The 14361-nt window shown below is 38.4% G+C and overlaps 1 protein-coding gene across 1 annotated transcript in view; it reads left to right on the top strand.

Moving 5' to 3' along the window:
- The window catches only part of BOLL (boule homolog, RNA binding protein), a gene marked incomplete at both ends in the record, with an annotated part of 76955 nt that overhangs the window by 46411 nt on the left and 16183 nt on the right, over positions 1-14361 (top strand). The gene's annotated exons all lie outside the window — the stretch shown is intronic.

Here is a 14361-nt window from a genome sequence, read left to right as displayed (position 1 = left end):
GACCCATCACATGTGTTGGACTCTACCCTTCACTGCTACGACCACTAGCTGCATCCCTTCGTTTCCTTCTTTTTGAACCGTGGATATGAAATAAGACCCCAAGTTTGGTTTCACATTAAAATCTAAAATGCTAGTAATATGGAGGCTTCATTTTCAGTATTGTTAGAAAGGCTTCAAAAACAAGCTTCGCTGATGTAGGCAACAGCATCGATTTCTGGTAAAACTGCACATGGTAGATTGGATACATACGTCAGGGAAGAAGGGAGGGATAGATACGGTTAAAATAATTGAAATTGTAGCTTAAATAATTGTATAAACAGGAAATATAGTTCATTTTGAGTTTGATTTTTCTCCTTAAGGAGTATGCACATGTCTAAGCTGTCTTAGATGTCTAAAGTAGGTAACATCAGAAATTTACATAGAAACTCACCTTACTCTTTAATTTAGTGATGTAGGAATTACACTTTTGTTGAACTTGGAAAAAATAATAAATTTTCAAAGTCAAACCTGGAATGCAGGACTATTATATAAAAAGTTTTATACTTCTTTTTGTGTTTCAATAAAAGGTAGAATTTCCTATGTGTTTTATACCCAAAATTGGTTGGTGGTGCCAGACATTGATCTCAGAGCTTCATACATCTTGGCAAGTACTCTACAACCAAGGTATAATCAGAATGTTCAGTGTACAGTGCTCTATGCATTATATAATTATCCTTTATTAATTTAACAAATCTCAGTTTTAAAAAAGGAAGAGAGCTGTTTGTCTCTGGACAGAAGCTCCAGCCCTCCTTCCATAGGTATGGGGAGCCACAGCAGCGCTTCACTCTACAGTTCTGCAAGAGTCGCGTTATTAGAAACCTCTTTTTTACCAAGACATATCAAACCAACTGGAAAATGTTAATGGGCACTAGAAATATCAGCTGTTTTCTTCTTATGTAAATTTTTCTGGGGTAATGTTTTCTGGAAATATTAGTGTCTTTTTTTTAGAGATAGAATCTTTTGGTTCTTTTGTTTTGTAAATATGGGTCACGTTACAACAGACGAGACTACTGGTGTTCTAGTTTCATTTCTGTTTTTACAATGAAATACCTTGAACAAAAAACAGTTTAGGGAAGAAAAGGTTCTTTACATATGCAATTTCAAGTTACAGCCCATAGTTTTGAGGAAGAAACAGCTAGTTCAAGACACTCACAGTCAAAGCAAAGAGATGATAAGCATGTCCTTCATTACTTGTTCCTTTGTGCTCAGCTAACTTTTGTATAGTTAAAGGATAAGCCCCTAAAGTGTGTTACCCACAATGGGTTGGGTCTTCCAATATCAATATACAACCAAAGCAATCACAGACATACCCACCAGCCAGCCTGATATATATAATTCCCAAGCAATTCTAGGTAGTATTAAAGTGATACTTAAAGCTAACCAGCACAATGTTCACTGGTTACTGGTTATGTTCTTTGTATTGCTATGATAAACCTGACAAAGAAGATTTAGAGAGAAATTGGTTTATTGGGCTTGCAGTTACAGGTTATGGTCCATCATTTCAGAGAAGTCAGTTCAGGAACTCAAGTAGCTTTTCACATCACATCCACTGTTAAGAATAAATAGAGAATAATTGCATCCTTGCTTTCCATTTGTTTAGTATCCCTGACCAGAGAATGGTACTAATAATGGCTGGCTAAGTTAGTAACCAAGACAATTCCCCACTAAAACATGCCCAAAGGCCCACCTGATGTAGGCAATCCCTCATTGAGAATCCCTTCTCAGGTGATTCTGGGATATTTCAAGTTGATATGTAAAATCCTCACAGGTACTAAATCATACTTGGTAGTAAAAGTTCTGATGTACTATTGCATACTTGGGTAACTGTCTTAGTCAAGGTTTGTATTTAGCACAAACATGACCAAGAAGCAAGTTGGGAAGGAAAGGGTTTATTCAGCTTATACTTCCACACTGCTGTTCATCAACAAAGGAAGTCAGGACTGGAACTTAAGCAGGTCAGGAAGCAGGAGCTGATGCAGAGGCCATGGAGGGATGTTACTTACTGGCTTGCTTCCCATGGCTTGCTCAGCCTGCTTTCTTATAGAACCCAGGTCTACCAGATCAGGGATGGCACCACCCACAATGGGCTGGGCCCTTCCTCCTTGATCACTAGTTGAGAAAATGTCTTACAGCTGGATCTCATGGAGGCATTTCCTCAACTGAGGCCCCTTTCTCTGTGATAACTCCAGCTTGTGTTAAATTGACACAAAACCAGCCAGTGCAGGTAACTATGAATCATAGTAATGTAATTTTTGTAAGCTAGAAGAAAACCTTTGGGTGCTTTCACCATTGAAAGCCTGAAACTGTGAACTAGAGAAATTAAATTGGGAGTTAAGAGTATATACTGCTCTTGCAGAGAAACCAGTTTTGGTTACCAGTACCCACATTGGGTAGTTGACTCTTTTGAAAGACAATGTAAAAGTTGGAGAAAAGACTGAAGGAGCTGAAGGGCTTTGCAACCCATAGGCAGAACAACAATATCAACTAACCAGAACCCACAGAGCTCCCAGGGACTAAACCACCAACCAAAGAGTACACATGGAGGGATTCATGACTCCAGCTGCATATGAAGCAGAGGATGGCCTTGCCAGACATCAAGGGGAGGAGAGGCCCTTGGTTCTGGGAAGGCTCGATGCCCCAGTGTAGGGGGATGCCAGCACAGGAAGGTGGGAGTGGGTGGGTGGGGGAGCATCCTCATAGAAGCAGGGGAGGAGATAGGGGGTTTCCAGAGGGGAAACCAGGAAAAGCAGTAACATTTGAAATATAAATAAATAAAACATCCAATTTTTAAAAAGACAGTGTAATTCAGAATTAAATAGGTATAGGATTTGAATTGCCACAAATGTTTCATTCCATCTTGGAATAGCCACACACCTAAAAAAACATATGCTGTTTCTACAGAAATATACTACCACTGTGTTTCTTAGCACTTTTTATTTCAGTACCATTATTCTTATAAATCAACTTAGAGGCTAAAGTTGACTTATATCCAGCTAGTCCTAAGCATAGCGAGAGACAAAGATAAAATGTTATACTATAGGAAACAAAAGACTGAGGGAAAACCTGTGATTCGTAGCTTCTAAAACAAGAGATTATAAAATTGTATGTGGTCTCAGTAGGTCAAACAATGTTCCTTCAATTCTGTAGCATATTTTTAAAGATTTATTTATTTTATTTATTTATTTATTTAACACCGAGTACACTGTAGCTGTCTTCAGACACACCAGAAGAGGGCATCTGATCCCATTACAGATGGTTGTTAGCCACCATGTGGTTGCTGGGAATTGAACTCAGTACCTCTGGAAGAGCAGTCAGTGCTCTTAACCACTGAGCCATCTCTCCAGCCCCTTTGTAGCATTTTTTTTTTTTACTCATAGGACTATATAATAGTAACCATGTAGTTAAACGATAGAAGTACATAGGTTTTTATGTGCATAAGACTTCCTTGTTTATGAAAATCTAAGACAATAAAGAGAATCATATAGTCTTAAGAAACCAGTGTATTTAAATGGTCAACTGAAAGTAAACAAAAATATCTGGGTTCAATAGAAAGCTATTTACATATAGACTGTAAAGGCAACAATACATAGATCCTTCTCATCTTACAAAGTTGCATCTATCCCAAAACAAATACCATAAGATAAAAATGTCAGCAGTTAAGAGCTCTTGCTGCTCTTGCAAAAGACCTGAGTTTGATTCCCATTATCCACATAGCAGTTCATAACCATTTATATCTCCAGTCCTAGGTGATATGTTACCTTATTCTAACCTCTATGGATACCAGGAATGCATGTGGTGCATTTATATACATGCAGACAATACTAATATGCATAAATAAACATAAATAGTTTTAAAAACGAAAAATAAAATCGTATGTAACACAAAAATGTATTTAGTTCACCTCTCCTATCAAATCTCACAGCTTAGAGACTCAATACACTGCAGAGTATCAGTTATGTCCTTATAATTGCATGGCTCACAGGAAGTTGTGCCCAATATTAAGCATATCATGATGCACATTCTGAATTCTAGAAAAATCTATTTTTAAGCTATAATTATGGTTTTCACTGAATGGGTATTATCTTTGCTCTATCTTAAATCAACATGTCATAAATCAAACCACTGTAACCTGGATTCTATCATTATATTTCATCTCTATCAGATTCTCTAAAATAACTAGGAAAACAAACTTTTAATTAAGTTCAAAATGTACTTGCTGCTGTTTTTAAAATGTGTACTTCCTTATTTTGTTGTCTTTGCTCTTCCAAACATGTTGAAATTAAATTTAAGATGGCCTCCAAAGAGCCAATCTAAATGTTACATCATTTTTTATACTTTGAAATATTAATGAGGATAGATTTTTTTAAGGTCCATATATTGTCTTCAATGTCTTTGTAGCAAGGAGGAGTACCATATTGATTCTTGATGGTATCACTGCTCCACTTATATTTAATCTCTGGATTCAAAGAAAATAGTACTAAGGTTCTACATTAAGGAGTATTTTTAAGATTTATTTTACATGCATGAGTGTTTTGTCTGCATGTAAGTGTATGCACCACCTATGTACTTCAAAGGTCAGGAGAGGGTATTGGATCCCCTGGATCAGATGGCTGTGAACCGCCGTGTAGCTGCTGGGGATTGAATTCATGTTTTCTTCAAGAGCAACAAGTGCTCTAAACCACTGACCCAACTCTACAGCCTTGTATACTGAGTCTTATAGTGGTCCAAAGACATACAAACCTAAGAGTCTGCAGATAGAAGTGCATTTATAGCTTACTTTGTTTCCCTTTTCATGTTAACCTTTTCATGTGACAAATGATCTACAAAGACTTGAAGGTTGGAAGATTTGGGCTGATAGTGGTCTCAGTAGGTTCTGTCCTTAGTCTTTGGTTCCACTGATTCTAGACCAAGGCTGAAATAAATGATGTCCATGGTGAACAGGAACAAAGGCACACGTCCAGCGACATAGTTCTGTCTAGACCTCACCTCCTAAAGTTTACAGTGCCTACTAAAATAATGCCACTAGCTATAAAGCAAATCTTCTGTGCTGAGCCTGTGTGGGTAGGCCAGCAGTCTCTTCTAATGGTCAAGGCAAGGTCTGCGGATGTTGTGATGGGCTTTATCATAGCAATAAGTACCACTCCTCTAGTGCGAGTTTTCTTCTTTGTCCTACATCTTGTCACTGAGTGGGGAAACATGTGATATAAACCGCTTATGGAGAAGGGCACACTTTGGGCTTGGTGTCAGAATATTCAGTCTGGCTCTGTTGATTCTGCCCAGTCTGTTTACCTCATGGCGGATGAGAAACAGAAAAAGAGAAAGGTGGCCCTGTGACAAAATACAGCCCCCAAAGATCCCCAATAACATACTAGGCCCCACCTCATGAGGTTTGCAGAGCCTCTGAAAATACTGCCACAAGCTGGAAACCATTCTTTCATCAGTAAGCCTAAGAAGGATAGCTGAAATTCAAACTATAACATAAATCTTAGCTATTTCTTCTTTTGTATTTAAATATTCTGATAGTAATTTTGATAGCCTCACTGATCTGCTGAAAGAGATCATGGCATGAATTCATCAAAATAGTTAAGAATGCTCAGTTGCTAGATATGGTGGCACACATCTCTAATTCTAGCACTTGAGAAGTCAAGCGTGGATGATCACAAGTTGTAGGCCAGCCTGGGCCACATAGCCCTGTGAACAAATGACCTTCTGTATTATTCTGCCACTTTCTTTTACTTGTGGCAAATTTATCTAAGAAAGAATGTATTTAAATATATCACCCTATTTCTCTTTTTTGTTGTTGCTTATTGTTCATGGTGCTAGGGACCAAAACAAGTTTGCTAGACAAGCATTTGGCCACTTAGCTACAGCCTTCTGAATTCTACTTTAGTACTTTGGTCTTTCATTCAACACCAGAGAGGATATTCAGACTAGATAAACAATGATTCAGGCAACTGGTGATAAAAAAAATTAACAACCAACTATGAAAATATAATTTACTATATTACATAAATGCAGAGTTCTACAACAACTATACACTCAGTTTAGTTTAACCTAGATTATTTGATCAAACACCTATAGGCTATTGTAATACTGAATTTGCCATAAGTTCTTACTAGCCAAAATAGCTATCTGAGGTGTAAAACAAGAAGGTGATTAGAATTAGTTATTAATTGGATGCAACTTTCAGCAATCATATTGGGTAAATTGGGCAAGTTTCTCTCATTTGTACTTTTTAGATTGTATGTAGATACATTAAATCATATGTATATATGATATAAAATGAAAACATGGCTGTTTAAGGGAAGTGAGAACACAAAAGAGGTGGGATTGTGTTCCACATAAAGTACATACATGTACACAAACTTAAATCAACGAAATTCTTATTAATAAAGTACCTTTGGGGGAAATATATCATATGGCACTCAAAATCTGTGGAACAAGACCCTGTACTACCCTCCCCTGAATCTGACATCACTCAAAGATACTGTCGAGTCCTGCTGATCATAATTGTAGCAAATTTCTATATGCCTTGGTGACTCTGTGTGTGTGTGTGTGTGTGTGTGTGTGTGTGTGTGTGTTTTCTGTGTCAGTCTTAGTTCATTTTTTTCTATTTGAGCATTTGATAGAGTCTTGTCTTCAGTTGCCATCTGCATTCTACAAGTCTACATTTTTCAATTTTCTCACACAATTTTTCTTGCTAAAGTTTACTTTTTTAATCTTTTTATTCTCTTACTATAGCCATGACCGATGCCCTGCCTTGAAATTTCCTCCACCAAAAATTACTTCTGAATTTAACCTTACTTAAGTTTCCAAGACACCAGCAGAAGGCAGCCAGATTCTTTCCCAGAATGTAAAATGAGTGGCTTCAAATGAAGCTCCTGGTTGAGTCCTTGTTTCCCTCTGAAAGTTTATTAGCTAATTATCTATGGTCCACATTTCTAATGGCATCACGGTCTGTCGTGCTGACAGTGCTGCTTGTGGAAGGCTTTTACATGTCTTACTGTTTGTTTCACTTAAATCACTTTATATCCCGCTCACCACCTCCCGTTACCCCTCCTACACTGCTCCCCATTCCCCTTCCCTTCTCCTCTGACTAGTTGGGGTCTCCATGAGTACCCCCCACCTTGGGATCCTCTCCACTGAGGCCAGACAAGGCAGTCAAGCTAGAAGAACACATCCCACAGACAGGCTTTTGGAACAGCCCCTGCTCTAGTTGTTTGGGACCCACATGAAGACCAAGCCCACCTGCTACATATGTATGGGGAGGCCTAGGTCCAGACCATGTATGTTCTTTGGTTGGGTTATTCAATCTCTAAGAGCCTCAAGGGTTCAGGTTAGTTCATTCTGTTGGTCTTCGTGTGGAGTTCCTTTCACGTTAGAGATCAAAATCCTAAGGAAGGACTTCTTACAGTTTGAGTACAGTCTATCTTTAGCAGAAAAGTTATGGTGATAGGAGCTTGAGGCAGATGATTATAGTGCATACAGTCAGGAAGCTCAAAGAGATGAATGCTAATACCCAGCTTACTTTACCTTTTTTTTATGCAGTCCAGAACCCCAATCATTAAGTGGTAATACCCACATTCATGGTTAGTCTTCCCACACTGCTTTAGTTAGGTTCTGTTGCCATAATAAAACACTGACCAAAACCAACTTGAAGATGAAAGGATTCATTTCAGCTTATACTTTATAGTCCATCATTGAGAGAAGCCAGAACAGGAACTTAGGGCAGTATATAGAAGCAGGAACTGAAGCAGAGACCATGGAGGAGCACTGCTTACTGGCTTGCTTCCATGGCTACCTCATCCTGCTTTCTTATACAACCCAGGACCACCTGCCCAAGAGAAGCACTACCCACAGTGAGTCCTCACATATCCACCATTAAAGCCCCACAGACATGTATACAGTTCAGTCTGATGAAAGCATTTTCTCAAGAGTCCCTCTTCCCAGACGGTCTAATTTTGTGTCAAGGTGATAAAAAAAAAAAAAAAAAACTATAGTACACACCTCTGTTAGCCTAATCTAGAGCCCAGAACACTCATAGTATGCACTCACTGATAAACAGATACTAGCCCAAAAAGCTCAGAATACCCAAGAAACAATTCACAGAACTTATGAAGCTCAAAGAGAAGGAAGGCCAGACGGTGGATGCCTCAGTCCTTCTTAGAATGGAGAACAAAGCACTCATGGGAGGAAATAATGGGACAAATAGAAGAGCAGGGTTTGGAGAAAAGATCATCCAGAGACTGCCTCACCTGAGGATCTACCCCATATGCAGCCACTAAGCCCACACACTATTGCTGATGCCAAGAAGTGCTTACTGGCAGGAACCAGATATGGATGCCTCCTCAGAGGCTCTGCCAGAGCCAGACTGATACAGATGAGGAGGAAGATGCTTGCAGCTAACCATTGGACTGAACACAGGGACCCCAATGAAGGAGCTAGAGAAAGGACTGAAAGAGCTGAAATGGTCTGCAACCCCATGGGAAGGACAAAATTATCAACTAACCAAACCTACCACAGCTTCCAGGGTCTAAAACACCAACCAATAAGTTTGTATGGCTCCAGCTGCATATGCAGCAGAGGACAGCATTCTCTGGCATCAATGGGAGGAGAGGCCTTTGGTCCAGTGAAGGCTCATTTTCCCAATGTAGGGGAATAACAAGGCGCTGAGTGGGGAGAGGGTGGTTGGGAGAGAGAGCACCTTCATGGAGGCAATGGGAGGGGGGAGAGGATGGGATTAGGGGAAAGGGAATAACATCTGAAATGTAAATACAGAGAATACCCAATTTTTTAAAAAGGAAAAGAAAAATTGCCAAAAAAAAATAAGTAAAAGATGTTCTTTTTTAAAAAGACAGAGAATGCTTTTTAATGATTGATTTTATGTACATTGGTGTTTTTGCTTACTTATATGTTTGTGTGAGGGTGTCAGATCATGGAGTTACAGACAGTTGTGAGCTGCTATGTGGGTGCTGGGAATTAAATCCAGGTCCTCTGGAAAAACATTCAGTGTTCCTAATGTCCAGCACCAGACAGAGAAAAAAAATTTTTATTTAGAGATTTTATTTCCTTTATTGAGAAACTTAAATCTTGGGTACATCAAAACCAATTTCTGGGGCGGGAGGAGAAGAACCCACAATAGAAAAAAACATTACCATCATCTGGGCCACAGCAGAACCCAGAGAGTATATTCTTATAATTGAAAACTTCTTAAGAATCATGAAAGTATGTACCAGACAGCCCGACCTTGACCTAAAGTAAATTCCCAGAGGAACATCTTCCCTGGGGTTAGAATTTGCAGTAACAGGTGTGAACATCTTAGCAGCAGCTTGGTGGTCATGTATGATACTGCAAACAGGACAAAAAAAAAAAAGAATCATGAAAGTAAAATAATTTAAACCAACTAGTCTACCAATGACCAGAGAAACGGAAATGGCAAAAATACAGAGTTAGATGTTAAAAGCTATGTAAGGTAAAAGTAGAAATAGTAAATGAGGGCTAGGTGGATAAGAGCACTTGAGTTTGATCCCAAGAACCCACAGTAGAAGGAGGGAACACACATGAAAGTTGTGCTCTAACCTCTGCACATAGGCTGTGGCATATGCATGCTTTCATTCATATACACAGTAGTGTATACACACACAAATAATACATAAAGTAATTAATTACATAAACTTTTTAAAGTAAATAATAGTTGAATGAATAAAGGAAGCAGGGAAAGAAAAAAAGGAATTCTAGGCTAAAAAATCAGAAGACAGAAGAATGTTAGGAAGAAGAAAAGAGAGCAAGATGAAAAATTACTGATCACACAATAAAGAAACTTATATAAACAGAGGAAATGGGCCGAGCTGCCTTTTTTTTTAAGTGCTTAAATGTAACTCAGCTACATCACTCCTGTGCATTTACCAAAAAGGTTCCAAGGCAGCATATCTCAGAGGTACTTGAGCCCTAATGCTTAGTCAGTACTGTTCCCAGAGCCAAGTTATGGAACCAGCTTAATGAGTGGGAAATGTAAACATATGCACATGTGCAGGCCACACACACATGAAAATTTTCAGCCATAGTGGACAGTTATGTGGTTTGCAGGAAATAGGATGCAACTGAAGACAATCATGGTAAGCTGATTAAGCCAGCCTCAGAAAATATATGTTTGCTCTTATTCATGGTTTCTAGGTTTTATAGACACATAAGTTCATCTATGTATATAAGATATGAAAATGTCTGGAACAGGAACCAATCAGTGGTTAAAATATGGGCTTGTTCAATGTGTATTATCTACTCTAATGTGAAAGTGTCTTCATGTAAAACAGGACCAAGTACAATGAACGTACATAATGAGAAAAATTAGTATTACACTCAGAGGAATCTAATGACAGTTTCCATTTAAAACCAAATTATGTGTTGAGTACAGTGGGCATAGGGTGAACTATACTTAACAGTATATTTAAGGACTCATGAAAGGGTTCTGCTTTGTTTTAAAACTAGAAGTAAAAAGGACATTTAGGTCAAATAAAAGGCTTCAATATATAATATTTTAAAAATAATAGAGGATATAGTACAATGGACAAAATAAAATTTTAAAAAGCAATAAAACAATATTAGGAAAAACAATATACTAAGCAGCTTTTTTCTGGAAGTTCTCTAATGTTGGAGTCTTCCAGCTGAAAGAGTTTTAATTGGTTGAAGCTGGGGTTCTGTTTCATCCTCTTTAGGCTGGTGCTGTACCTAGGGTGCTTGAGGGACCATTGCTGAACAGTGCTGCAAGTCACTAACCTGCCAGGACTCGCTGCTCACCACTCTAACTTCTCAGGCTGTGTGTGGGCTGGGCAGGTTCTCAGTCACTCCAGAGCCTTAGCTGGTGTGTGATGGCATGGCTAAAGCCTGGGCACAGTATGTTTCTTGCATGTTTGGGGGTGGAAGAGGTGGGTAAAGTGCCTGGGTATGTTACTGGAGGACCTTTCAGGGGTTTCTGATTCTTGTCAGTGTTGAACATCCTGTGGCAAGAGAGATTGCTTGGGAGTGTCCACAAACCTGGTCCTTGGAACCCTCAGACCAGAAGTAAACATTTTTAAGGCATGACTCAGTTCTAGCCACCTGCTGGAGGATATTAGTTTCTGTTGTAGTTATCTTGAAAGATAACAAGGCTGTCAGGACCACGAGGCCAGCCAGCAGCCATTTGTCACCCACTGGCTGTGCAGGATTGACTATAGGCTTTCTGACAAATTGTTCCTTCTCTGGCCTCCAAGGAAGCTTTTTCTTAAAGAACAAATGGTTTCTTCTCAAGATAGTGCCTCTTCTGGGACATGAAGAAACACCTCTCAACCAATACTGACTAGTTTTAGAGAAATTGCTGTCCCACCAGAATCCCCTACTGGATTTGAGGCTTTCAAGAACTGTGGCTCAACTCATGGATAAGACTGAATCTTCATTCACCACGGCGCCAGGTTTAGCTTTCAGATGATCTTCTGTGCCCCTGCCACAACTATGTGCTGCTTTCCTTTTGTTCCCTCAGTTTCTGTGTTTCAAGGCATCTGCCTGACCCTTTGTGGTGCCTGAAATTCTCTCTTCCTGTGGAATGGTCTACTGTGTCCTATTCTGAGTCTTCTCACTAGCTATATTAAAGAAAGGCAGCTTCTGGTCCACCATTATTTCTTGGAAGTCCCACATTTATATCTTAATTATGGTTGAATATGATGCTGTTGCTTTCCTTCTCTTCCTGCTTAACCTGGAATGTGATCATAGCTTCCTCAAACTGAAAATCATGAATACAAAATTTCTAATACTTTATTATTCAGAATCATTTACATGTTAACTTGTCCATCAAATTCTCAAATATCAAAATAAATTCAATGGTTTTCTGACCCCTTAATGCCATGTAGTCTACTTTATACATTTGGTTCATTTTTTTACACCTCTGTAACTTACTAAGATTAATAAATCTATCTCTCCACTGCCCCAAAATCATTTTCAAAGTTCAGTTGTTGTGTAGTAGGGTTATTATCTGTTTCTTCAATATTTCTACACCTTCAGTTTCCATGCTCTTAATTCTGTATAAAATCAAATTTATTAGTTTGTTTATTTATTTAACAATAAATAGTTTATTTCAATTTTTGTTTCATTATGGGTTTTTGTAGTGCTTAAGATTGAACCTAGAACCTCATACAAGTTATGATGTGTCCTGTGTTACCAAGCTATACTCAAGCCCCTTTTATCTAGGTATAGTTGCATGCCTATAATCCCAATCACTAGGGACACTAGGGTTAGAGCATTGCAAATTCAAGCCTATTTGGACTATATATATATATATATAGTAAGACTCAATCTAAATGTAATTGGTTAATTAGTTAATTAAAATAATATATTCCCTTTGTTGCCTTCATTAACTTTTACTAACATTCTTTTTTTTTTTAAGATGTATTTATTTTATGTATGTGAGTACACTGTAGCTATCTTCAGACAGACCAGAAGAGGGCATCAGATCTCATTACAAATGGTTGTGAGTCACCATGTGGTTGCTGGAAATTGAACTCAGAACCTCTGGAAGAGTAGTCAGTGCTCTTAACCACTGAGCCATCTCTCCAGCCCTTACTGCTAACTATTTTTAGGTTTCCAGTGTTTGCTAACCAAAATTATATGTATTAAGGGTATAATAAAGCTACAATCTGATATGCATCAAACCCCTTAAAGATTTATAGCATTTAGGTGGTACGGCCAATAAGATTTAAGTAGTTAACTAGGTGTGAATAGAAGTATCTTAGATACCATTCATCTAATAAGTACTTAATCACCTAATATCAGTGTCACAGTGCATGAAATACTAAGTAACATTGAGCAATGTTGAATGAACTGGTAACACCCATCTATAAAATTTGTTTTAGATTAAATCAAATGAAAAATGTATTTCCTCAGTTGCGTCTAGCCACTTTTCAAGTGCTAAATACTCATGTATAACTAATGGCTACTGTGTCTTACTGTGTAGATATGGAGCATTTCCATTAACAAAGAAAATTTTATGGGACAGTGCTGCTGTAGAGATTGCAACCTCTGGGAAATAATCAGCCTTGGTTTCCAAAACAAGGAGTTAGCCAAGGCCCATGGTGCTAAAAAGGTAGTAGCAACTAGGTTGTTTCTAGTGGCCTAACTAGTCAATTTTGTTATTTGTTAGATTAGGAAGATGTTATTGTTGTCTTAATTCTGGTCTTAGTAGAATTCATCTAATTTGGGATGGCTCCCAAACTTGCAGCCAATGGCCTGCTGAGTCAGATGTCATTCAAAGACTTTCCTGGAATGGGTGTCCAAGAATGCACCCAGTTAATCCTAACAGCACAGTAACAATAATACCGGTACAACATGGGTACATGGAAGGTTCTCTGACTCTCACTGATAAATGCTGCATGCCTGTCCTACCAGTGCCAACTCAAACGATGCGTTTTATTGCTGCTGTGAATCTTCTAGATAGCCTCCTGCCAGACGCTCCTACACTTTAAAGAAACACATTTTTAAATCCACCTACTAGAAGTTAATGTTGTAGCTCACTTGTAATCATGCTGACCTACACCATGACTCTAGACAAGAGAGTGTGTAATATAGATTGTAAGTTCTTGGAAAGCAGAGCTGGATTCTGAATGTGTGCTAACTGCTAAGTCACTGGCAAACTGATTTCATGAGTACCACATTCTGCAAGTCTTTAGAAACAGTTGATTATGTTCTGCACTCGTCTGTTCTTAATCCTTTTCCACCTCAGTCTTCCTGATCTGTATTTTCTCTTTACTTAACAGACAGTGTGGAGCATTCATTATTAAGACAATTGGGCAGCTCTAGTCCAGCTCAACTGATTTCTTGTCCATTGATCCTTGTGTGACCAAGATCCAGCTTCAAGGAACCGGCTAGAAGCTGCCCGTTGTGAAACTTAGGGTTAGTTAATACCTCACCATACTTATTTATTCCATGATAAGCTGTCTTAATGTGACATTTGCTTTAACTGCTGTTCTACAAATTTAATTAGGTAGATGTGACATTTGCCTTTGTGTTAGTTTAATTGCAGTAACACTTCCTAGATGTTTTGTCCATTCCATAAACAATTACTATACCAGTGTCTTTCATTTTCTCCACTTGGTGTTACTTCTTTTAATCTCAGGGTTTTAGACATTTTGTTTTTGACCTTAGATATTTAAACATTTTGGAAAGAGACATGTCTAGTAGAATTTTAATCCTTCCATAACTAATAGAATGCACTAGCCTTAACGGCTTTACTTTGTCAGTTTGCTTTGCTGTATTATCACTTACTGTGCTTTGTTGAATTTTTTGTTACTGCTACTTAAT

Source organism: Micromys minutus, assembly GCF_963924665.1.
Source record: "Micromys minutus genome assembly, chromosome: 19".
Lineage (NCBI taxonomy): Eukaryota > Metazoa > Chordata > Mammalia > Rodentia > Muridae > Micromys > Micromys minutus.
Note: the sequence above shows the minus strand (reverse complement) of the source record. Positions and strands in the feature narration are given on the sequence as shown.